The sequence below is a fragment of the Rattus norvegicus genome, chromosome 1 (assembly GCF_021556685.1).
Source record: "Rattus norvegicus strain SHRSP/BbbUtx chromosome 1, alternate assembly SHRSP_T2T, whole genome shotgun sequence".
NCBI classification, from domain to species: Eukaryota; Metazoa; Chordata; class Mammalia; order Rodentia; family Muridae; genus Rattus; species Rattus norvegicus.
In genome coordinates this window covers 123,560,988-123,585,248 of record NC_141534.1, presented here as the reverse complement: position 1 = coordinate 123,585,248, position 24,261 = coordinate 123,560,988, and the positions used below count along the sequence as shown (strand labels likewise).

Sequence of the window (24,261 nt, the reverse complement as noted above, 5' to 3'; positions counted from 1 at the left end):
CCACATCTGGAAATTGCTATTGATATAAATTATGCCTTTAAAAATATGGAATCAGCTTTGTCTTATTAAATACTCCCTCCCAGGCATCCTCTGAAAACTTTGACAAATACAACACTGCTGCATTGTAGTTTTACTGACTTTTTCCTCCAACTAATCAGTATTTGATAGGTATCTTTAAACTACAGGATGATAGGCAATAGGCATATGTTTTCAAGAAGATTTAAACTTCTCCAGCTTTGGCAGAACCTTCAGAGGGAGTGACCTGCAGTAGCACAGTCTGTTTATGGGTGGTCATCCCCCTCCTCTCAGCATGGCATGTATTGATATGTTACCATATGTATCTGCTCATTGTTACATTGAATCAAATTTAGCCACACAGGTATACTTTCTGAAAGTTCTGTCATGGGTATGAAGCAAGTTATTTCCATATATAGTCAGAGACAACTTTTTTATTTTTGAATATTTTTCTTTCCACGATTTTATAATGCACAGTACATGCTTTTCAAATATAAATCAGAGTTTGGTGTGGTTGTAAAGCCAAGGATATATTTTGTGGATTGTGGTATGGTTTGGTTGGAGGACTTGCCTCAGCAAGCCCATACAGATTCATCCCTTCCTCAGAGGGAACAGACATAGGACAGGTCTACTCTAGGAGAGAATTTATTTGGGCATAAGAAGGGGAGGTAGGTAGAAGTAGAAGGAGAGAGAGAGAGAGACAGAGAGAGACAGAGTCAGAGACAGAGAGAGAGAGAGACAGAGACACAGAGACAGAGAGATACAGAGACAGACACAGAGAGAGACAGACACAGAGACACACACACAGAGAAAAAGAGACAGAAAGAGAGAAACAGAGAGAGAAAGAGAGGCAGAGAGAGAAAGAGAGACAGAGAGATGAGGCCAGCCAACCACATGTGGAGAACGGAGAGAGGTAGAAGGGAGTCAGAGAAAGTTAAGAGAGGCCAAAAAGTCCAATTTATTGCAAGCCAAGCCTACCTGGCTGTTGCTAATATCTGTTTGGTGGAGCCTAAAAGAAAGCACGTTAAGGTGCTAAAATTCCTCCATTTTTGTCTAATAAAAAATAGGAGAAACTAGAAAGACGTGATGGTATATCAGCAATAGATTCAATGTGACCTTTAGCTGCTTCTTGCTGACTTTGGATTGATGTGTCTCTAGGAAACCTAAGAAAATGGGGATAGAAACGTTGGTCAAGTCTTAGGAGATTTCTAAATTTTCTTGCTGTTTGGGGTCTGTCCATTTGTAGTTTGGAAGGTGAAGGCCCAGAAAAGTGCTTGTTTCTATGAGAATAGGCTGGAGCTTCTGTGGGTTGCTCTCCTGGAGCTGTCCTGGATATAGAGTTTTAGTAAATGCCCGGATTCGTCAAAATGCTGAAACACGTGCCCTCATGTATGCCACCAGTCCCAACCACACACAAACATAGAAACACACACACTTAACATGCATGCACTCACACGCGTGCGCGCGCACACACACACACACACACACACACACACACACACGAGGTAGAAAATAAAGTTAAGTAAGTTTGGGGAAAATAAGTTTTCATAAGTGTATATTTGAAACCCTTAAGCATTGGAGGTTGAGATGAGAGTTTCAAATCCAGGGAACAGGAGAGGAATAGGGAACAGGTAGAAACTTGGCTATTGATTGGAAGATGGAGCCTGTTTGGTCCATGAGAGGTAGATCTGAGTGTGTTTCCCGGAGCGTATGAATTTACAAAAGAGATGCTTGTTAATACCATGAACAGTGTTTAAACTGAGATTAGGGAAGACAAATGTCTTTTGGGAAGCAAAAAAAGTCATTAAAAAGTCAATCAAAATTTGATATTCTTGTGAATTTGATTGTTGATCACATGAATTTAGTGTATGAAACACTTCAAGTCTGTAGATAGAAGACAGCCAAAGGAAACTTAAATTTGTAACTTTGATAGATGATAGTTTAAATATAGCATGAGATATTGTTTAAGTATATATTTAGAAGACAATCAAAGGAAACAGAATTTTAGCTTGTGATTATTAAAGTTGGGTCATATAGTGGAATGTTTTACTATGGTTAGGCTAATTTATCAAAACTCCCTTGAAAAGAATTAGAATTTTAAACTGTTAAAGTCCTAATACAACAATGACATAGTAAGGGGAAGAAATATGAAATATTTAGTAACTGAAATCTGAGGTTAGGTAAGGAATTAGCAGAAGATTTCATCTGTGTAAGTTCATCTGAACTTGTATATCCTTTACCATGAAGTCTATGAGCAAGGCAAACCTTTGTATTTTAATAACAGATCTGATATCCTTAATTAGTTAATGAATAGACTAATGACCAAATATATTAGTGGATTACCTTGGGGTAAGGGACTAGTTGTCTGTTTTCAGCTGTCACACTTTCATTAGTTTAGCTTCAATGTAATCAGAAAACTGGGAAGAATAAATTATAATCTAGATGTAATATATTAATTAAAATGACATAGGTTAGTCTGTAGATCATTACCTAAACAGTTTTTCCAGGTCCCTGTGTTCTCCATCACAACTCATGCAAAGGTAGTCTGCCCATCAGGCCTAGAGATGAGAGGCTCTCCTGTATAGAAGGAATTTTGGAGCAATGACTCACCTTGTCCTAGGCAATATGAGACATTTAATTCTCTGGGTGTCCTCTGTTTGTCTACAGATTAGGGTGAGCCCTGGCAACAGGCAAGAAAATGACCTCATCTCTCATAGTGGCCATTGTACCGCAATCCAGGTAGAGACACTTGTCGTTCTGACATCATCTTGGATATCTTGTGCCAGGTATCTGTGAGGATTTGGAGGTCTCTATCTGTCCTAGTAAACTTAAACATTTCATGTTATAAAAAGCAGATTTCTGACACGATCGAGAGGATCTGTTAAATATATATGAATTAGACAATCTATGTCTGTTTTTAATTATTGGTTCTGACTAGTATCAAGGAAGCACAGAGATTATGACTTAATGGCAGTAATAACAGCATCAAAACATTGGCTAAACACATATTTAAGGCAGTAATCATAGAATCATCAGAGAAGAATATACAGACAGACAGACAGAGGCTGAGAGACAGATAGAGAGAACGAGAGAAACAGAGAGAAATATACCTAAATGATTCAAAATAAAGTGACTGGGAAACCTGGGAATTTACCAAGAGTGAACAAAGAGCCCTACTTGAGAGACACGATACAGGATGCCTAAAGGTCTTGGATTGTAGAGATCAAGGTATTCAACAACATAAATTAGGATTAAGAATCCCTTGCACTTGCAGAGTTCTAATGTATCAGTGGGCCCACTAACAGTGCTATCTCCAAACCCTCCTATCAGATGTCTCTTTGGTGAAGAATTGCAGCTTCGATGGCACTGTGGGCGTACTGTTTTACCAGGGTCCACGTGTCTATTTGGCCTTGAAGTTCTCTGTTACCTTCGAAAATGCCACTAAGAAAACTGCATTTGTCTCATTTATTACAACTGAGCCAATATCCAGAGACCTGGAGAGAGTCTTTGACAACATCATTCAGGTAACTGAATCTGCAGAGCTGAAGGGAAAAATGATAATTTTCAGATGCTCGAAGGGAACCTGATGTTGGAAAAAGACTCCTTAACCATCAAATTCAACATATCCATTATCCATGTGGCTAAAATAAATGTAGTGATTGAAAGCATAATAATGAATCTAGGTATCCATGGTGGCACATGACTTCCCTTCTAGCATTTAAGAAGCCGAAGCTGTTGATCTCAGAGTTCAAAGCATGTCTGTTCTAAAATGTGAGGTACAAGTCCAGAAAATTCTAATGAGTAATACTCTGTTTTAAAAATAAACAGATAAAAGTAAATAAAAAATTATATCAGAGCAATGCTTTTTAAAACACGAGGGAAATAAACTTCATTACTGAAAGATAAACCAATTATTTTATTAACAATATTTTGTACATGGTAAGGTTTTCACTTACATGAACACATAGGAAATTTTAAAAATCCACCTAATCAAGTAAAACCTGAATAGTGCAGAATGTTGTTAAGGCATTATCTGTTATTCCATAGTGATTTCTCATGATAGTACTACAAGTATAGAGAGTTTTTGTATGTTCCCTAGTTTCGGTTATGTTTTTCCTAAGCACTCTTTCTTTCCTTTAGAAATCTAAAGATGACTATAAATCTCCATTATGTATCCCCGTTGCCCCGGAAATACATTAATTTTACTCCTAACTGATTTTTAAAGAGCTTGTGAAGACCCCCTCTTCCATACTAGCAATAGGAAAGCCTAAAGCTCGTCACTTCCTCCTTATGCCGTTAGCTTTAGAACAAATTTTGAATCCCTGGAGCCTGGAAACATGCACACATGTGTGACTGCATAGTTGTGCTGGCTCACAGGAACAGACTGGGGGTTGGGACTGTGATTAATCAAGTCAGTGCAGCAGGTTCAGTTCTGAGAAAAGCAGTCAAAGGTGCCTGTTACCTCCACCCTAGGAATGATCAGCAAGGCAGGGCAGCAACCAAGGTCAGCTCCCACTTTGATCCTGTGTTTTTTAGGTAGACATGATTTTTGCACATTAAGTGTTTCAAATATGTTGCAATTAGAAAATTATTCTATATATCTCACGTCTTTGAAGGATCATATCAGAAAACTCTTACATAGCACCATTGGAAGGGGAAGCCCTGGGTCCTGCTAAGACTGAACCCCCACTGAACTAGATTGTTGGGGGGAGGGTGGCAAGGGGGGGAGGATGGGGAGGGGAACACCCATAAAAAAGGGGAGGGGGGAGGGGGATGTTTGCCCGGAAACCAGGAAACGGAACAACACTCGAAATGTATATGAGAAATACTCAAGGTAATAAAATACAAAAAAAACAAAACAACAACAACAACAAAAACTCTTACATACACATACCTGACTTCATTTGTTCCTGTCCTGTGTTGTGTTAGCTGCAGGGGCCCTCCCCTTGAACCTTCAATCTGCCCTCTCACTTTATCTCAGTTCTCTTACAAAGTGAACATTAATATTTCAAAGAGCTGACAGTATTTTGGGTTATTGGGGTGTGGGAATAATGGCAGTCAGATAAAAAAAGAACATTTGTGTTGGTATACAGGTGCTGCATAAATATAGTATTTCTACAGGTATTTAAATTAGGTTTTGCCACGCCCTGAAGGATATGAAGGGGAAAATCACTAGAGGATTAATATACAGATTATCGTCAGAGGGAAGCCACAGCAGCAGGAGCGTTACAGAATAATAAATTTATTTTCTGAGATCGAATAAGGTAACCTAGTTTGAATGTTTACAGTCCTTTATTATCCTTTGATTTTTGTTATTTATTAGTATTTTTTAAATTTTGTAATGTTGCACAGATTCCACAATAAACTGGCGAATTAGGTATAGCATTCTTTGGATATGTTATCTTTTTATTTTGGCTCTACCCCTGATTGATTGAAATTTATGTGATAGGAAAATAGTATGCTAATTTCTGGTTATTGGCCATTCTTCATCAGAAAAATCAACACGGATGTGTATTGTCTTTTTCTTTTGTTTGTTTGTTTGTTTGCAGTTGTTTTGTAACTGTATTTTTTCATTAAAATGTATCATATTTTATATTTTCATTGAAAATTTATTTTAATACAATCAACCATAATTGCAGTTTCTTTTTTTCTACTCCTCACAGTTCCTCCCCACCTCAATTCCCTTCTATTTCTAATTCCTTTTTTCTTTAGAACCACGCATCCCAAATTATAACAACCAAGCACAATGAAATGAAATATAATAAGATAAACAAAAACCATGATACTGAGTGTTTACCCTGCAACCCAACAGGAGAAAAATTGCAAAAGAATAGGCAGAAGAATCAGAAACCCACTACCTAACATATGTAGGAATCCCATAAAAACACTAAACTGAATTTTATAAGATATGAACAGAAGACCCAGTGTAGGCAATTATAAACTCTTGAACACAGTGGTCCACAGAGACATGTCATATCCTTTATGTCATTGTATTTTGTTTTCTATTTCAAAATGTTGTTTGGATTTAAAATTTTTAATGTATTTCCAAAGTGAAGGCCTGTTGTGACTAATGCCAACAGCACTTTGAGGCATCTTGAAGGTTTTTGCTTCTGTGTTGATTAATATTGATATAGCATAGTAATACCATACCACACACTTTTGTTATTTTAGCTATGTCATATAAATTTACATCTGACATAATGTCTTCTTTTTTTTTCCGGGACTGGTTACTGAACCCAGGGCCTTGTGCTTGCTAGGCAAGCACTCTACCACTGAGCTAAATCCCCAACACCTGACATAATGTCTTCTACAACTCTTTTATTATTCATGTTTTCTTTATACAATAATTGTGTTTTTTGTTTCCGTATAACATTACAGCTATATTGTTTTGGTTGGCATTGGTATTACTGATTACTACATTGAATAAGTGAATTCCTTTTGTTAGAATGGCAATTTTCATAAGAATAGCCCTGATAATCCATGACCATAAAAAGCATGTCGAGCTGTTTTCTGTTTTAATTTTCTTAAATTTGCTATTCTTATACCTTACATTTTCATTGTAAACTTTTGATTTTTCTACAGTTATCATATATAATATATATTGTACGTACAGACACACACACATATATACATATATTTGTATATATATACATAAATGATACTTTTCATAACATAGTGTTAATATATATTCATAATAAATTTAACAATGTTGCACATAAATTTATAATATATATGTATTGTAAAGGATATTGTGTCTATTATTTCTTTCTCAAAATATTCATTACAGAAACATTAATTTCACTATCTTTTAATCCTGGAACTTTACTGAATGTAATTACTAGCACTATGCAGTTTCTGGTTATATATTTAGTACCTTTACTTATAGAATCCTATCATATTTAAATGATCATGAATTGACTTCTGCTTTTCTTACTCCTACTGCCTTTATAACTTACACACTTGTTGCTTCCCTAAGATTCCTAATATTGTCCTGAATAAGACATGGAATGTGACCTTCCTAGTCTTGTTTCTGATTTTAATGAAAATACTTTGAGTTTCTTCATTTACTAGGACGCTAGGTCTGAGTTAGTCCTTTCTTGCCTTAATGCTGGAATGGGTTCACTTTATCCTTACCAGTGACCACATTTCTAAGGAAACAGGACACTTGCTTCCCTACTAGACATTTACTCCAATAGCAATGTCTGCATGCATGGTTGGAGTTTTGAGAAAACCTTCATCCTCCTTCCTTGAATTTGTCCTTGGTCTTGTGACGGTGTACCTTTAACTGTAACCATTGGAGTTCATATTTACAACAGCCATGACATTTATAGAGACAACAGTTCACAGCATTTCTCTAATCCGCTAGCTTTATTTAATTCCTGCAACTTTTTCTTTAATATTTCTTGATGCCAAAGCAGGTTGTTTGAGATATCCCAACTGTGGCTGAATAATAATAGTCCTTATTCTCAGTATTTTCAACAGTTATTCATTCTAGTGCTAATCAACACCCACTATAATAAGAGTCTTATCTACTCAAAGAATCGTGAGAATAAACAGAATAGTTAAAAGGGTATTTGACAAAACGACCATTTAGGAAAATAATATTATTATATTCTCTGGTAGGATCTACAAATTTCTTAGGTATGTTTGCTGCCAATGTTTGTAGTACCATTCCGGAATTCTCTGCTGCTGAAAAGGCATTGATTCTAATCAAGAATGTGGTTGGTTACTTGAATAAGTAGTATTGCCAAAATTACACTATGAGTGCATTTGACCTGGCAGGCCATTAAGGTAGTATTTAAGGTTTATCAATGGATAAGAAAATTATGAAGTTTTCCCTGTACTTAGAAAATACACAGTCATCTTCTAGCACTATTAAAACTAGCCAGCAAGGAAAGTTTCCAGTATAGCTTATGTTTGATTTCTCAACATGAAGCAAATGAATGTAAAGTCTCTGTAATAACACAGTCTTACCATGATGCTAAATAAGGCAGTCATCTGCTACACATGTAGCTGGAGCCATGGACTCAAGTATCATACTGATTGTTTGGTAATTGTTCCTGGGGGCTCAGAAGAATCCAGATAGTTGACAAAGCTGCTCTTCCAGAGATTGCAAACCATATATTGGCTGCATTCCTTCCCATAACTCTTCCATTGGGGTCCCTGGGATCAGTCTACTTGCTGCCTGTCAGGAGTTGCATTTTTTAGGGGCTAGAGCCTCTAAAAGGATAGTTATAACAGATTCCTATCTGAAAACACTTCTTCGCAGCAATAGTATTTTTTGCCTCTGCAAATGGATGGTTGCTAAAGTGGGGCGGGTACTAGATAGCCTCTCCTTCAGTCTCTGATTCATTTTTTTTGCATTTTCTTTACACATGAACATCTCTGTGTTAAAGAATTTGAGGTGGGTGGATGGCTCTATCCCTCAATTGGAGACCATGTCTATCTATGAAAGTTGGTTTCTTCAAGTAGTATCTCCACGCTTTTGTGTATCTTAGCTAACATCATCCCTCTTATGTCCTGAGGGCCTCTTGCATCCCTGGCATCTAGGACTTTCTAGTCCCCCTCCATACCTCAAGCCTGCATCATATTTGTATTCATTATCCAGTAATTCTGCACTTCTCTCCATTCTCATCCCACAACTGACCCTCCCCTCCCTTTTTCCCCCCACAACAGACTCCCCTATTCCAAGTCCTTCTTTGCCTCTGCCTCCCAGGATTATTTTTCCCACCTCTAAATGGGATGGAAGCATCCATACTTGGTAAGCTTCATAGGGTCTGTGAGTCATGGGAGTTCTGAGATTTGAGGCTAATATCTAGTTATCAGTGAGGCAAAACTAGGAGTGTCCTTTTGGATCAGAGTTATCATATTCATGATGATATTTTCAATTTCCACACATTTGCCTTCAATATTGGCGAAGTCTTCATTTTTACTAGCTAATTAGTATTCTATTGTGTAAACATACCATGTTTTCTGTATCCCTTCTTCCGTTGAGAGACATCTGGGTCGATCCCAGCTTCTGGCTCTTATAATAAGGCTGCCATGAACATAACCAAACACATGTTCTTGTTATATGTTGGAGAATCTTTTGAATGATAGTGGTCTTCAGGTAAATATATTTCCAATTTTCTGAGGAACTTCTAGACTGCTTCCAGAGTGGTTGTACCTTCTTACAATCCCATCAACAATGGAGGGGTGTTCCTTTTTCTCCACATCCTTGACACCATGTACTGTCAACTGAGGTTTTGATCTTACCCTTTCTGTTGGGTATGAACTGGAGTACAAGTGTTGTTTTGATACAATTTGCCTGAAGACGAAGTATGTTGAACAATTTTTTAGGTACTTCATGGTCATTCTAGATTCCTCAGTTGAGAATTTTCTGTTTAGCTCTATATGCCATTTTTAAATTGGATTAATTGATTCTCTGGACTCTAAATTATTGCGTCTTTGTATATTTTGGATATTACATCTCTATCAGATATAGGATTGTTACGTTGTTGTTGTTGTTTTTCCTTTAAACAGTGTCCTTTGCCTTACAGAAATGTTCAGTTTAATGGGGTCCCATTTATCAATTGTTGATCTCAAAGCCTGAGCCATTGGAGTTCTGTTTGTATGTTTTCCCCTGTGACAATATGATCAAGGCTCTTTCCCATTTTTTCTTCTATCAGATTCAGTGTATCTGGTTTCATGTGCAGGTCCTTGTTCCACTTGGAGTTGAGAATTGTAAAAGAAGATAAAAATCGTTCAATATCCATTTTTCTATTTGCAGATCTCCAGTGAGACCATCACCATTTGTTGAAAATGCTTACTTTTTACTGTACTGTTTTCACCTCTTTGTCAATGATCAGGTGAACATACGTGTGTGGTTTCATTTCTGGGTCTTCAATTCTATTGTATTCATCTACTTGGCTGTCTCTGTACCAATACCATTCAGTTTTTATCACTATTGCTTTGTAGCAAAGCTTGAGTTCAGGGATAGTGATTCACGCAGAAGTTCCTTAATTGTTGGATATAATTGTCACTATACTGGTTTGTTTATTATTCCAGAAAAGGTTGAGAATTAGTCTTTCTATATTTGTGAAAAATTGAGTTGGAATTTTGATCGGGATTTCATGGAAATTGTGATTGCTTTTGAGAAATGAACATAATTACTATGTTAATCCTACTCCATGATCATGGAAAGTCTTACAATTTTCTGTGGTCTTTTTTTATTTCTTTCTTCAGAGATTTAAAATTCTTGTCATACAGACCTTTCACTTGCTAGTTAGGGTCACAGCAAGATACTTTATATTATTTTTGGCTATTAAAAGGGTGTTGTTTTCCTATTTCTTTCTTGGTACCTTTGCATTTTCCATAGAAGAAGGCTATTGATTTGAGCTAATTTTATATTCAGCCACTTTGGTCAAGTTTTTTATCAGGCTTAATTATTCTCTGGTCGAACTATGGGGTCACTTAAGTATACTGTCATTTAATCTGCCAATAGTGATATTTTAACTTCTTCCTTTCCTATTTGTTTCCCTTTGACATTTTTGATTTTTTAATTGTTCTGGCTAGAACATCAAGTAATATATTGGATAAAAAGAGAAACAGTGAGCAGCCTTGTCTTGTTACTGATTTTACTATTGGACTGATTCAAGTTTCTCTCCATTAAATTTGATGGTGGCTGTTAGTTTTCTGTATATTTTTTATTATGTTTAGGTATGGTCTGTGAATTTTTAACTTTCCAAGAATTTTAACATGATGAGGTGTTGTATTTTGCCAATTTTTTTCTATACTAATCTCAGTTTTTGAACAAAAGCCGCTTATTGCACAAAGAGAAGTTATTCTCAAAGGAATGGAGACACTTGCTGAAAAATCCTAAGAACCAATCTCTGAATCACTACAAGCCTGCAAAAAAAGATATGCACCCAGTGACATTGCTAACTGCCACTGAGAGTTCAAGTAAGAATATATTTCATGTTGATTAAGGAGGAGAGGATATTTAATGGCAACATTGCATCTTATTAAGACTCACAGAGACCTCTTTTATGTTATAGAGATCCCCTTTAATTAAAATTGGATGATTCCTTTGTTATTAAAACAGTTTTTGTATAGAAACATGATTCTTCATTTTAAATCATTCTTTTCCCAATTTTGCCCAGTGAAACTGGAATCGCCCATCTACCTTATACATGTTGATATCAGTAAAAATAGTATAATTTCCTGTTCACTCTTTTTATTAGTCATGGATTGCTAGAGTAACAGAAATTATGAAATAAATATATAATTTCCTACCTGAGATGCTTTCAAATAATTTACAGGCCGAAGTCAATCTAGCTGAAAAAATAGCTGTCTATGAATAGAAGATCCAAGAACCTTGTAGTTGTTCATGCTACATGTCTTAGCTGCTCTGTGGTATACAACAGGATTATAATGAAAGCAGTCTTTAAGAAAATTAAGTAATGGATATGGTAGTGAGGTAAAATCAAGGAAGGGAAACAGAAAAACATTCCTTCTACCCTGTCCTTTCATAGGATTACAGTAGAAGATGCAACCCATATTAAAGTCAGATTTTAAATATTAAATTAAATGTTGCATCTTCACATCTCAAAGATCCAGATTGAAAGTAGTCATTCCAATTTAAAACTAGTAAAACTTATTCAAAAGTGTCCTCAAATCTGGACTTTTGCCTAATTCCTGATTTTATATAAGGTGTCAGCCAAGAGTAGCTATCACACACACACACAAAATCCTTTAGTATTACATTAATTAGAAAATAAGATGCTTTCTAGAAAATACCGAGGAATCCTTTTCTTTTCACTACCATCAACAATGAATAAGATCCAATTGCAGAGTGCTGCTCCAATCAGTAGACCCGCTACAGGAAGTAAGTCATAAAAGCTCTGCAGGCTGCAATGTCTCACCCCTCCCTCACCCCGCCATCCCCAGCTTCCAGGCTTCGGGAAAGACTATTAACCTGAGGAAACTACAAGGACCAAAATTCCTTTCGGTTTTCAACTTCCTCTGGAGCCAAGCTTAGAAGTGACACCCGCTTTCATTAACTTAATATGCTTGCAGGAACACAAAACCGTCGTTTGCTTTTCCACTTTTCATGTTTAGGATATTTTCGTTTGAATGAATTCGTAATTATACGAGTAGTACAAGTCCTTCTGTTTTTCGGTAGTCTTGTTTTTTTCAAATATAAATTTACAAATGCGCCGAAAACTATGTTTTGCTTTCTAAATAAGGAAGTGAAGAGTTCAGCTTTAATAGAGGGATCACAGAAATCACGAACCACTTAGCATAATTTTAAAATGAATATTTTTTCTTGGGATTTTTAGCAGATTCGTAAGCTGTTGTTATTGTTTTTAACGTAAATTTAGATGTGATTCTTTAAATGGAATGTGGATATCTTAAACAGGACATACTGCAGGAATACATACAGGAATTCTGCAGTTCTTTAATATATCCGCCAAAATGTATCTAAACAGAAGGCAGAGACAAATTTTATAAGAGATGCTTGTTTCAGTGCCACATAATTTGTCCTCAAGAATTATGCCAATTACAGTGTATGGATAATCGTCTCAGTGACTTTAAACAAATACTTGTCCTTTTTTAAAAAATATTTATTACTCTTTTTATATTGTCAGAAAAGCAGTTTGTTAAGAAAGCAAAAGAAACTTTAATATAGTCTATTTGTGATGTCATTTTGGTTATATCAGAGTTTAGCATTGAATCTTAGGAAATAATTTACAGCCAAAGAGCAAGTAGAGGACCAGTGGATGAAAAATGTCTAACTACTGAGGAAGGCTGGCTCAAAAAGGATCAGAGTGATAAGAAACCATCTTGAAAACAGGAGGAATGATAAACATACTCAGATATGAACACAAGTGGATTCTTGCTTATAGAAAAAAATGGTTCTTGCAAAACAAAGGTTAAAGCAGCTCTCTGTAGTACTTTGCAAACTATGTCACAAAACCATCGTTTATAAAAAGGGTTGATGTGGTCTATCATTGAGTCCAATAGCAAAAGACCAATGAGATGTGCCCACATCAAGTGAGGAAACTGAGGCAGTTTCAATATTATCTGAGAATAAATATATTACAACAGATAGACTATTACAGGATCCAAACATGGTTCTTATTAACATAGAATTATATGTGAAATATACATATATCCTAAATAAAAGATTCTGTATTCTGGATGAAATTTGATTGAGGAAGGAAACTGACATTTTTAGAACATTTAAATATTTTGTTGTTGCTGTTTTTCTGGTTTCTGCTGTAACTGTTTTCCCTTATAGGTTCAGGTATCTGTCTCTAGAGCTTTGTGATTGTCCAATGCTCTACTTGTGTTTAACAGTGTCATTCCAATAATTAAAGTTTTTTTTTTCAAAAAGATCTTCCTTTTTTATCAAATTTCTCCTTTCCAATAAAAAACCGTAATAGTTTTAGAGAATTCTACCATCAAATATGGACCTTGCCTAAATTAATGTTTACTCTAATTCTCAACATCATCATAACAAAATAAAATTGAAAGTCAAATTCCTTGAAAATTCACTTTCCATGGAATTTCTGATAGAGTTGTGGAGGTTTGCTGATATCTGTACCCAGTCTTAAGAGCCAGGGAAATTTTGATACCATAGGAAAGAATAATGTCCCAGTCTTCATAACATGGTGTGCTGCAAATTGTGTGAAAATGGCCTGTAATTTACTCTAACATTTCTGTCTAAACATTATGTCATTCTTTTTGCTTTTTGTAATTTCCTCCAGCAGCCAACTATTTATTGTACGCAGTTGTAGCTTTTACCTGAGAATAAATATATTACAACAATTAGACTATAATGTCTGAGAATTCAAGGACTTTCTCTTACATAAGTAGAAATGTTAAATATCTTTGAGCTCTTGTAGTCAATCCTCAACCTGGGGCCACAACTGCTTAGTCTCACATATCCTCTGAAGATGGCAGCAGCTTTAAAAAAATATTTGGTTTAACATATTAAGGAAGCCAAGTTTTATATTAATATTTTGTATTATCATTAAAACCTCCCTCTGTCCCAAGCGATTTCTCAGTCTTCAGGGAAAAGGAATCAAAATGACACTGAGATTCCACCTCATACAAGTCAGAATGCCTTAAATCAGAAACTCAGGTGGCGGAAGAAGCTGGTGAGGATGTGTGTCACTCAGAGAAATCACTCAGAAAATTGGACATAGTATTACCTGAGGAGTAGGCTAAACCAATTCATGACACATACTAAAATGATGCTCCAACATTATAACAAGGACACATGCTCCACTATGTTCACAACAGCCTTATTTATAATAGCCAGAAGCTGAAACCCAGATGCCCTCCAAGAGAGGAATGTATGCAGAAAATGTGGTACATTTATACAAAGGAATACTATTCAGCTTTTAAAAACAATAACCTCATGAAATAATTAGGCAAATAAAAGGAACTAGTAAATATCATCCTGAGTAAGCTAACCCAGTCAGAAATAAACATAAATGGTGTGTGCTCACCAGTAAATGGATATTAGCAAAAAAATTTCAGAACACCCACAATACAACTGAAAGACCATAAGAAAGTCAAGAAGATGGAAGACCAATTTGTAGATGCTTCGCATCCTCTAAGACGGGGAAATAAAACAATAATAAAAGGTAGAGTGTGAGAGGGAATTGGCAAGAAAAGAGGAGTGGGAGGGAAAAGGGGGAGGCAGAATCCAGGTATGGGAGGATACTGGATAGATATACAGATGGTCAGGAAATTGAGCAGAAGTTTCTAGGAATGTAGCATGGTGAACTGTTGTAGCCAACAGAAAGTCCCATATACCAGGAAAGCAAGGACCCGGTGGGGATGACATTAGCTGAAATACCTAAAAAACAGTAGAGAGAATCAGTAGAGAACATATCTGGAGATTAGGCACAGTCTGCAATTGAGGCATAGGGCCACTAACCGATCTCACCAATATTAACCTAAAATTACACCTGTCTGAAGGAAAGGCAGAGATAAAAAGTGGAGCAGAGACTGAAGGAAAGGTCACCCACTGATTGCCCCACCTAGAGATCTACCCTGTAGGCATATACCAAATGCAGATACTATTGCTGAGGCATAGAAGTGCTTCCTGAGAGGAGCATGATATAACTATCTGCTGAGAGTCTCTGTCAGAGCCTTACCAATACAGATACGGATAATTGCAGCCAAACGTCATACTGAGCACTGGGACCCAAATGAAGTGTTGGGGAGGACCTGAAGAAGCTAAAGGGCTTTGAAATCCCATCGGAAATACCATAATATCATTGACCAAACACAGCAGAGCTCTCAAGGACTAAACCACCAACCAAAGAATATACATGGAGGGACCCATGGCTCCAGCTGCCTATATAGCAGAGGATGGCCTTATCTGGCATCAATGGGAGGGGAGGTCCTTGGTCCTGTGAAGGCTCAGTGCTAGGGCAGTGAGTCTAGAGTTGAGGGCATGGGAATATCATGTTCATGGAAGCAGAACTCGGGAGGTTGAGAGGCAGGGGCCTTTTAGGAGAACCAAGGAAGGGAGAGGACATTAGAAATGTTCAATGTATAAAAATCTGTTTAAGTAATTTACTTAAGAAACTCATATAAATCCATATAAACAAACTCAAAGAAGAAAATTACAGGATCATCTCCTTAGATGCAGGAATAGCATTTGGCAAAATATAACAGTCTCTCATGTTTAAAGTATAGGATAAATCAGGAATCCAAGGCCATACCTAAACAAAATAAAAACAATTTACTACAAACAAACAGCCAACACCAAATAAATGGAGAGACACCTGAAGTAATCACACTATAATGGGAGACAAGAGAAGGATGCTCACTCTCCCGATATATAATAAATATAGTACTCAAAGTGCTAGCTAGAAAAATAAGGCAACATAAAGAGATCAAGCGGATATAAAATTGCAAAGAAGAAATAAAGGTATCATTATATGCATATGATATGATAGTATATGTAATCAATCACAAACATTCTTCCAGAGAATTACTCCAACAGATAAACAAGTTCAGCAAAGTTGACAAATATAAAATTAACTCAAATAAATCAGTAGCCTTACTGTATACAAATGATAAATTGACTGAGAAAGAAATTAGGGAAATAACCTATAGATAGGACAAAATCTTCACTACCTCCACATATGATAGAGGGCTCATATCAAACATATATTAAAAAACTCAAGAAACTAACCAAAAAAAGAAAAAAGAAAAATATCCAAACAAAGAGTGGGTTATAGAAGTAAAAAGAGAATTCACCACAGAGGGATCTTGAATGATTGAGAAGCACCTAAAGAAATGTACAAAGTCCTTAGTGATCTGAGAAATGCAATGAAAATGACCATGAGTTTCCACTTTACATCAATGAGAATGACTAAGATAAAAGCCTCAGGAGAAAGTGCATGTTGTCAAGTATGTGGAGAAGGAGGAACACTCCCAACTGCTGGTATTGGAACCTGGTACAACCACACTGGTAATCAATCAGACGTTCCTCAAAAAATTAGAAATAGGTCTAGCTGAAGAAGCAACAATACCACTCTTTGGAATATACCCAAAAGAGGCCGCACCATGCTACAGGGGCTCATGTTCCACATTTTTCTCAGGAGCCATGTTTTGATAGTTAGAAGCTGGAAAACAGAACAGGTGTCCCATGAAAGAAGAATGAGTCCAGTAAATGTGGTTCCTTTACACAGTGGAATACCACTCAGCTATTAAGAACGAGGACATCCTGATTTTTACAGGCAAAAGGATGGAACTAAAAAAATATCACCCTGAGTGAGGTAACTCAGACCAAAAGTACATGCATGGTATGTTCTCACTTATCGGTTGATATTAGTTAAAGAAAATATATGTAATAATCAAGATCCAGTTAACAGAATTCAGACAGTTCAGCAAACCAAAGGGCCCAAGTGAGGACACATCACTCCCATCTGGGAGTGGGAAGATAACAATAACAAGGTGGAGGTTTGATTGATCGGGGAGGGAAAGGGGACATGGGGCAGGCGAGGAAAAGGAGAAGATGATCTGGTATTGTGTGGGAGAAAGGACTGAAACCCTAAGTCCAACAGAAAGAATGGAAACAGGCAATTTCAAGGGGTCGAAGTTTGGGGATATCATACAGAATATACCAAAGACCTGTGATGTAAGAAACTCTCAAGACTCAAAAGGAAGGATCTTAAACAAAATGCCCTACAATGCGCAGAGGAACTGGTAGAGACCACCTCCAGCAAAAAGACAAGGCATCAAGTGATGGATGGGGTTCCTATCTCACTGTCAAAACTCTGACCCATAATTATTTTATTCTAAAAGAACTGCAGGGATGGAAATGGAGAGGAACCTGAGGGAAAAAAAAAGATCCAGAAACAGGCCCAAAGTGGGATCCGGTTCAAGGGGAAGCCCAAAGGCCTGACACTAGTACTGATGCTGGGGTGTGCTTACAAACAGGAGCCTAGCATGACTGCCCTCTGAAAGGCCCATCAAGCAGCTGAGAAAGTCACATGCAGGTACTTATACCCAACCAATGGACAGAAGCTAATGATTCCTGTCGTTTAATTTGGGAAAAGCTGGAAAAAGCTGAGGAGGAGGAGGACCACCCTGTAGAGGGTCTAGTAGTCTCAATTAACCTGGACCCCCGAGATCTCTCAAACACCAGAACACCAGACAGCATACAGAGGCTGAGAGGAGGCCATTAATTAATTAATTAATTAATTAAGGTGTAAAAGTTTAAAACTTATTTTGATGTTTGAACTATTTAGACAAATCTCACAAAATTTAACTATGCTCTAATCTTCCAGAGAAATTATTCAATTAACATCTCCTATATGTCTGCTTGTTATGATGTGTGAAGCCACTCACACTGGTGCTGAAGATTCACTCTTCTTTCTTCTTCAATCCCTGCAGACATTTGCTCCTTAGACCTATATTCAACCACTAATACAACGTCCCAACCAATAAAATAGTCTATTTAAATATCTATCTTTGCAATTGGCACAATTAAAAAGAAATCAGGTCTACTTGAAAAATTCTGGCCTGCAAACCTGACGGCTAGTCGGACATCTTGTTATACCATAAATTCAGACATTAGGTAATATCACAAATATATCTATCTAGGATTTTAAAACTAAGATTATGTAAAAAAGAATTAATGACTATCCATGACCTCTTGGTATAGCAGTCTTTCTAATTTTGATTCAGGAAATTAAACCTGGTTGGTCTTTGAAAAAAACCAATGATGTTCACTTAAGATGCTAGAAAATGCAATGAAGAAGATCCAAGTGATATTTCCTGACAAAAAATCCTTGTTTATATACTAAAAAAGATGCAATTTCCTGTAACCTCGTGTGTAAGAGGTATTCAATTTCACTCATGAGAAACTTTTACTATTCTCTATAAAAATGACTGGTGTTTCCTAATTCTTGTTAAGAGAGGGCTGGGGAACAGTTATAAAGCTAGGCTTTGAAATTTGAGGAATAGGCTTAGGAGCTGATTTAAATTGTTCTGTCTAGTACCACTGTAGCATTTTCCCATTCCTTTCTCCCCAAGGAAAGAACTTTATCAAAAGTATATTTCTATTTATTTATCAGATGCACATTGTTCATTTAATTTCTGTTCTCTATACCAATCTTACCACCTCCTATCTCTCCTTCCTTCATACTGAGTTTGCAAAGACTGCATTAGTGACTAGATATCTTGAACATTAAATCTGCCTAAATTGACAAGAACACTTCTCAGACAAGGCCCCAGCTTAAGCAGTTGTGTACCCTGCACATGCCCTGAAACCATGTTTGTAACACCTCTTGCTTTGGGACTTTTAGTTTCAATCACATTTTCCTTCCAGTTTTCTTGAGCAAAACTTACTTTTGTTGTACCTTTGTTACAAGAATATTTCCTCAATCCATCCTTACCATTAGTTTTGAAACAATAAGGTTGACTGTCCTCTGCAATATTCTCTTTTGTTCAGACACTCGAGTTCTTTTTCAAAAGTTTCTACTTGTCAAAATCTGTACAAATAAGGGATTCTTCCTCTGAGCAGACTACTGGTTTGTAGGAGTTGGGAAACTGGGACCTAGAAGGGAAAACTGGTGACCTGCAGTGCAAATCACCAGATATTTATAGACATTTTGAGTAATGTCTTCTCAGTTAGTCTATTTTCTCAATTTCCACTAATGGCTACCATTTTTGGTATACACTGATTCTTCAGATTTATCTTGCTTAATCAATCTATCTATCTATCTATCTATCTATCTATCTATCTATCTATCATCTATCTATCTATCTATCTATCTATCTATCTATCATCTATCTATCTATCTACCTATCTATCTCTACTATCTCCACCTTCTTTTTCTCTGTCTTTCTCTCTTTATTTTTTATTATACTAAATGTATAATCCAAGGTCAAGAAAATTACAATTTCTTTTTCATTCAGTATTTTATCGAGTGTCCTTGGATTTTTATTCCCTCATGAACTAAACCTTGCTTCCAAAATGTACTGGAAGAAATTACCATTCAGTAATTTCAATACCAGAGTTACTAAAGAGAAGGAAACGCTTTTGTGTCTGGATAATAAATGCTGACCATTTTGGTCTAAACGTTCAATCAGATGTGAAGTCTCTGATAAGTGATGCCTCAAGGTGAAGGTGCATAAACTGTGCTTCAAAATGATGAGGTCATAAGTCTATCACCTACCCATATCGCTAGTTATGCAGGCATGGAGATGTCATTGACAACAGCTTTGTCTTGTCACTTTGTTGCAGGGATCTGTTTCAGAAAACATGACAGAAGAGACTAATGGTTCAAGTGCAACTCATTGGCTGCAAGGTTCTCCAGTATGGGGCATGTGCAAATAGCATAGGATGATAGACAAGATCAGTAGCACCAATGGGTTGGAGACAGCTCTAGCCCGAATGTCCAACTGTATATGTGCTACAGAGGAAGAGCTAGAGAAGTTATGGAGATCTTTAACAGATGCCAGAAAAAAGTAAGTGGATCACAATTATTAAGATATTGAGTTATTAATATGATTGAAGTTTCATTTTTGCTTTGTTCACATTGTTGCTTGATTATTCTCTTGAAGTAATAAAGTAGTTTAAAACTTTTATTTTGATTTTACAAGACCATATTTTCCAAATGAGACTTTGGACTCTTACAGAAAATGTGGATTGTAAAAAGTTACTGGATTCTTTAAGGTACTGCATACGTAAACTGTTTGAAACGGCAAGGCTGTGGGACTCTGCAAGTGCCAGGACAGACATGTTTGATATTCAATATTTGGTAAAGTACTTGCCTAACTAAACAGATTTAAGCTTGAACTTCATCACAAATGCAGGTTGGATTATACACACAAGGAACAACACCACCCAGGAGAAAGAGGCAGAAAAATATGAATCTCAAGACCATCCTATGGATTTCTCTGGACAGTCTGAATCCATATCAGAGGAAAGGTGATATATGTTCTGTGCTGTTGTATGCTGTAAGAAATTAATTGCTTTTCATTTTATAGCAGTTACATTGAATGTATTGAGTTGAGGTCCAGAAAATACTTTCAACTTTTAAACAATATCCATTCTATGAAAGATGATAGGGTCTTTTAAAATTGTATAATATATGATAGTATTGTGATTTGGTGGTAAGACTGTGATGACAAGATTCAGAACACAGTGGTTTGAGTGAGATGCACAATATTACTTTCAAATTTTCAAATACCTTACTCCATGTCTATGGCTGTTTGGGGAAGATTTGGAGATACAACATTGCTGTGCAAAAAATATCCCTGGAGATAGCATTCTATCATTCAAATATCCCATGATGTTTCAAATAGCCCTCTTTTCTTCTTCTTTGAAATATGAACTACTACTTCAGCAACCTACTGCTTGCCATCCAAGATACAGAAAGTTGAGAAAAAATCTTTTCCTATTACAATTTTAATATTATTAATATATTTTGTTGTTGTTATTAAAGGATTCGAAAACATAATCCTGGCTATAGTTAAAAACAATACTGACTCTCTGTCTATGCCTCTCAGGTATTACATCTAAAGGCATATACCAAATAGACTGGACTTTCTGCACAAAAAAATTATTTTTAAAAGTAAATAATAATCAAAATTAAACATACATTTTAAAATGAAATTAAAAACATTCCTGGTAAATTGTCTCACATCTTTCATCATGTCATCCTAGAGATGGAAGCAAAAGGATTATTAAAGTTTAAAGACAGCCCAGGCATGAGACATTATCTCACAACTTTCAAATATAAAAAAAAGTAATAAACAAATGAAGAAATTAAGTGATGTGGAAGGAGGAGGAAGAGGAGAGGACTGTAATAAGCAGAGGTAAAGAAAAGCTCAAGAAACATGAGTAAAATGTTCATCGTATGTAAACTAGAATTCAATGCTATGGAAAGGAGGGGTTTTGGAAAAATCTAGCATGTACAAATGAAACTTTTGTCCAGAAAAATTACAAAAACATTACCTACACAATTCTTTATATTCCTCGATAGTGAACCCTGTATCTTTTGGGTTAATTTAAGAAATCTATTAATTCCACCACACTACTACAACTTTCCTAGCTGCCCATGTTAAATGCCCATTTAACTATGCCTGTATAATTCCTCTTTGTTACACAGATTTTGTAATCAGTACACAGAACTTTTTGTAAGTTGCCCAAATAACAATATCAATGCTAGAAATTATACTCAAATCAGAGATTATGAAGGCATAGTTTTCATCTGTAGAACATCATAGCATAGATTATTGCACACATCTCATACATTCCTTTATTCTTAGATACTACTGAGATGGTTATTCTCTCTTTAAATTTGATGTGATCGAGAGTCACCCGAGAGGCAAACTCTCTGTCATCCTTGTGCACATTTAATTTAATTAGCTAATGCAGGTAGGAAAAACTGTCCCCCTGGGTAGTACCTGGTTCAAGAGACTTAGCACTGGCCTCTTCAGTAAAAATTTGGCTCTCTATGTCCCAGAAAGGACTATGAAACTCAAATTAAGGAATTGATAATTGTACATATTCACAATTATTCATTACTTGTATGATTAATAATACAATATATTTTAAAACACACGGATTTCTTTAGGTATTTCCAGTGACCTAATCTTACTTTGCTGCACAGTATATGGATAGATCTAAAGAATTAAATATTTGTTTTCTTGTTTGGGTAACCCTGTATAATTCTTATCTTTTGTGGCTATTGTATAAAATATGGAAGATGAGAGAACTACAATATGATACCATAACCTTAAAGTCCTAGGTGGCAGATATACATGGAAATCTGTATGATTAAGCCAACCCATTCTATGCAACTTCTTGGCCTGAGAAAGCTACTGATACAAATATAGATGTTAAAATAATAAATCAATCTTTCTTACTGAATACTCGCTGCCAGTCATCCTATGACAATATTAACAAATACAACAAAACAACACTGACATTTCAGTGACATTGTTCCTAATAAAAATCATATTTGAAAGGAATCCTTAAAATTCAAATTGACAGAAGTATGTTTTCAGCCATCTTTAAACTTCTCTAACATTGGTAGAAGATTCTTAGGGACTGATCTGTCATAGCACAGCCTGTTTCAGGGTGGTAACCTCCATCTCTCATTTTGGCTTGAATTAATATATTACAATAGTTATCTGCTCAGTCCTACATTGAAGCAACTTGAGCCACACAAGAATAGATTCCGAAGGTTCTGCCATAGGATAGAAAGCAGAGTAATTCCATATGCATTCAAAGCCACCTTATTATTTTTGAAGATTTTTGCACATTGTGCGAATTCAAAGCATATTTACTATTTCCTAATGCATTTCTCTTTCCAGTGTGGACTCTGATTCACGGGAAAACATATTGCTAAGTCCATATCACATTTACATTTACTGGAAAATAATTCAGTGTATGAACATTTAAATTCAAGAATCTTTCTATATTTTTGGTTTGTACTTTCATTTGAAAAATAAGCATGCATCTAAATCACCAAGGCTTAAAGTTGCATAGAAGATCCTGTGTGATGTTTCTACTTGTAAAATCAAGTATTACCCTGTAAGAGGATATCCCAGAACTCATGTCAAGATTCTAAAAACTACATGGGACTGCAGATCTGGAGCCATAGACAGCCTTTGACACGTACATACTTCTATGCATTTCCCGCCCAGCACAAATCCCCCCCACACACAAAGAAGATGTGGGAGAGAGAGAAAGAGACAGAAATAGAGAGAGAGCATGAGAGAGAGCGAGAGCAAGAGCGAGAGCGAGAGCGAGAGCGAGAGCGAGAGCGAGAGCGAGAGCGAGAGCGAGAGAGAGGAGAGAACAGAGACTGATAGATGCAGAGATGGAGACGGAGAAAAATATGCACACATGACTAAAATTATTAAAATCTAGCTAACCATGGTGACACATGACTTTACATCTAGAAAAAGAGATATTATAAACTTTCATTGAACATGTTTGTATTGTGACAGTGTTATGGCAAGGCACATTTTATGTTAAGCAACTCTCTGGGGTTCCACGAGCCAATTTTATCTCATGTCACTCCCTGTAAGAAAAGTTCCCAATAACCTTGATTCAGTGACCCTCACGCCAAAATGTACACACATAATCACCTAGTTGTATGATGTGACTAACTGGATATTTTTTTGCTTTGGCAACTTTCTTATGCAGATAGCCAAAGATGTTTTGGATTGCCTTAGTCACTTGACAGAACAGAAAATTTGTCTTCCTTGCATAGGTATTCAATGTGTTTGTATGAATTTCTCCTTTAAATGTCCTTTCCCAAACCCTCCCTTTAAAACAATCTCAAATCGACTCGGGGATTATTCGTACTATTATGAACTAATCAATAAATATTTTATGATAATTGGACTGAATCTATATTCATTTCCCAGGGGTCACAAATACCATAACAACTGCATACACGTAACACAACTAGAAAAACAAAACTAGAAGAACTCCTGGTTTGCTGAGGTAATCTATTGATGTATTTTATGATTCAAATGAACTCACTGCCATCAAAAAAGGACTTCTTACAAAGAAGAAATTGAAAAATTAATTTTCTTAATAAGAAGATACTCATTTTGAATCTTACCCTAAAAAAATTCAATTTTGGCAGTACATGTATTTTAAAGTTAACTTCAGGTGACAAAATTATAAGAAATTTTAAGTACTAAGAGGTGGATCTTCACATTGGATTGAGCACAGGATCCAGAATAGAGAAGCCAGAAAAGGGA

General features: G+C 36.1%; 1 long non-coding RNA gene across 5 annotated transcripts in view; it reads left to right on the top strand.

The window, feature by feature from the left end:
• The window catches only part of LOC148007680 (uncharacterized), a 104,776-nt gene extending 80,880 nt beyond the window's left edge, over positions 1 to 23,896 (top strand). For 3 of the 5 annotated variants that reach the window (XR_015646630.1, XR_015646632.1, XR_015646634.1), the window contains 3 exons: positions 19,778 to 20,001; positions 20,350 to 20,493; positions 21,203 to 22,411. This is a non-coding gene — a long non-coding RNA (uncharacterized LOC148007680). Of the gene's footprint in view, positions 1 to 19,777; positions 20,002 to 20,349; positions 20,494 to 21,202; positions 22,412 to 23,695 lie in introns of those variants that run through there. The other 2 variants (XR_015646646.1, XR_015646640.1) reach the window with 2 other exon arrangements.
• The last annotated feature ends 365 nt before the right edge of the window (positions 23,897 to 24,261 follow it).